Source organism: Acyrthosiphon pisum, chromosome A2 (genome assembly GCF_005508785.2).
Source record: "Acyrthosiphon pisum isolate AL4f chromosome A2, pea_aphid_22Mar2018_4r6ur, whole genome shotgun sequence".
Lineage (NCBI taxonomy): Eukaryota > Metazoa > Arthropoda > Insecta > Hemiptera > Aphididae > Acyrthosiphon > Acyrthosiphon pisum.
In genome coordinates, this window is record NC_042495.1 from 84,425,127 (window position 1) to 84,428,361 (window position 3,235).

Consider the following 3,235-nt stretch of genomic DNA (forward strand, 5'->3'; position numbering starts at 1 on the left):
CAGTCGCGGACTACGCGGATGATAAAGTGATTATCTCGATTAACGATGACCCATATTTGGCCTCCGCATATTTGCAAACCCATCTAGGCATGATGGAAAGATGGTACACCAATATTTGGAAATTTAAAGTAAATCAAAATAAATCATTACACACTACTTTTACACTAAGACAAGCACCTTGCCCAAAGGTACCTACTACTTTATGGCATCCCTATTCGTTCATCACCTTCAGTAAAATACCTTGGTCTAACCCTCGATCAACGCTTAACCTGGGCTCAAAACATACGTGAAAAAAGACTATCCCTTAACAATCGGCTACGTATGCTTAAGAATTTAATTGGTAACAAAGCCAGGGTGGCTTAATCAGGGTGATTAATATCAAATTTCTCTTGTATAAAACCTTATTAAAACCCATTTGGACATACGGATTGTAGCTATGGGGAAATGCTAAAAAGTCAAACCTGAACTTAAGCTTTCCAAAATATGACCTTAAGAAAATTATTTAACACACCTCCATACATATCAAACCATACCCTACATTTAGATTGTAACTTAAATACTATTCATGATGAAGCTAAACGTTTTTATAAAAAAATTCATAACTGTCTATCCTCTCATTCAAATCCACTCATTAAAAACTTATCATCCCTCACAATCCCAGGTAGCCCTCCAAGGCGACTTAAACGTAAATGGCGCAGAGATTTATTACTTTAAATAATTACATATAAGTTATAACTAAATATATAATATATAATATAAATACTAACATATAACTAAACTCGCATTTAATTAAACCAAGATGAAAGTGTCATCAGTGGATGGCTTCTTTCCTCAAACATAAGTATCACCTTATTTGTTTCTCTCCCTATCGCACATATACTTATTATGTCTATGATATAGATTGTATATTTTCTTCTTCTAAAAAAAAAAAACTTCAATTAATAAGTTAAGTTATAATAATAATAAAAAAAATGCATTTATACGGTTTTTTTTAATAAAATAAGTTCACTTGAATAGTAATCATCATTCATAGGAACCTATATTACATTTGAAACCATCTATGGTAATTATTATTGTACTAATAAAAAATAATTAATAACTAATGAGTACCTAATGAATAGGCATTATGATTTATGAATATAATTTGTGGCATCGTGGGATATTGATATCTTCATACATAAACTAAATTATATATATTAATAGATTAATAAATAAACTAATCAATAAAATAGTTCTTTGTAAATATATCTTATATTTTAGATTCTGAGTGGAGCGAGGAATGTATTGATTTTACAATGATTTTTATTTCTTTTTTATTCTGTAAACACTTTTTCTCCCCCTAAACTTGCTCAAAAGTATCAAGTGTAGCATCTTTTCTGAAAGGTAATGTTCTTGAGCTGGTACTTTAGAGGTCATTTTTCGATTTTCGAAACGGTACTCGAAATAAAAGCGGTTAAAGGAGAAAATACGTACGATTTCACGATTTTATAATATTAAATAATTATGGACGACGTTTTCTACCAGAAATATTGCTTCAAATGAAAAATGATAAGAGACCTAATTGTTGTATTTTGGATTTGTGTAAGGGGTTTCCACCTCCCCCCCCAAACAAAAATCTTTTTTATATTGGTATTTTGTTTTGGGAAAATTGTTGTGATAAGAGACTTTTGGCCGGTGGTACGAATAATAATAACATAACACAAGTCGACAAAATTATCGTCGATAACAATTTTATCATAGGTAGGCCTCGATAACTATTACTGAAATAATAACTAATTATAAAATCCACAAAAACAGAGATAACGACGTCGAGTGGATTTTATTTTATGAATTATTATAACAGTCTAATATAAAACTACTGCAACTATTTATAACTTATACCAATTGGCAATTTGAAACAAAATTAAAATGACTTTTAGTTTAACTAATAACATGTAATTTGTATCATAAATATATTTTAAAACCCCCCCCCCCAGAAAAAAACCGTATCTACGCCGCTGAGCAGAGCGACATTCACTTACCCAATTTTTTTTCTGATAATATTTTCTATATTCTTCAAACTTATAATTATTATAATTTATAAACCAAAAATTCGTAATAAACAAAATATTTTTATTTATAATACGAAAATTAAAAATTAACTTAATTGGAAAAATAAAAATAATATGAGTTGATTTTAAGTTAATGTATAGGCAAATGAGTTAAGTTAACTAAACCACCGAACTAGTAAGTTAAGTTAATAAGTTAAAATCAACTTGACTTTTAACTTAACTTCTAACTTATTAACTCGTTAATGTCAATCCTTGGTAATTACTAATTAATATTAATTGCTCATTACATGGGCCATGGGCGTTCAATAAATGGCCCAGTGAATTGTTTTACAAAATTGAATTTGAAAGCGTTCAATCTAAAATATATTGGCATAATTTCTATGTTTTTACAACGATTAAATTAAGTTATTCTTCAAAAAAAAAGTATTTATGTATTAAATGTATTGTATCATATAAATGTAAGTTAAAATTCAATGGGAATTTATTGTATACGAAAAACTATTGTAAGCTGAGACGGTTTGTCAGCCTAAACTATTTCTAACGATATTTTATTACATATACCTATTTATATTGCTAATAAATTAATATTATTAATATAATAATATGGCAGGTTGATGAACTAATTTTTTCCAAAAACATATCACATATAATAATAAATTAAGTAGTTAAAAAACAATTTCGAGTTTCTATGAATAATATTTTTTGATTTTAAAACCTACAATAAAAAGTAAAATAAAATACAATAAAATCGATGTTTTCCATCCAAATTAGAACTTAATGTTATAATAATATGTCGATAAAAAAATTTTCTTTTATATTTTTGAGATTTATAGATTTCTGTTTAATGACAATTTGTGAGAAACCTCGTTCAATGTATTAAATTGAAAATTGTAAAAGTTTTTAACTATAAAATAATTTCTAAATGTAGGTACATTATTTGAATTTTTTCAAAATGTTTGAAATTCACTTATAATACATAATAGGTATAATATTTATTTTACAATATTTTTAAATTAACCAAATCTCAATGGTAAGTGGATTTTTTTGGTCAATTTGACATGTTACCTACTCAATGTGGTTGTAAATACTAAATTTTTTATGTTTCCGAGAGGAAATGATAATTTACACTGTATTTTTAGATTTAAAATTACGCTACACCTGCATGTGTTGTCTTCGTCTGACAA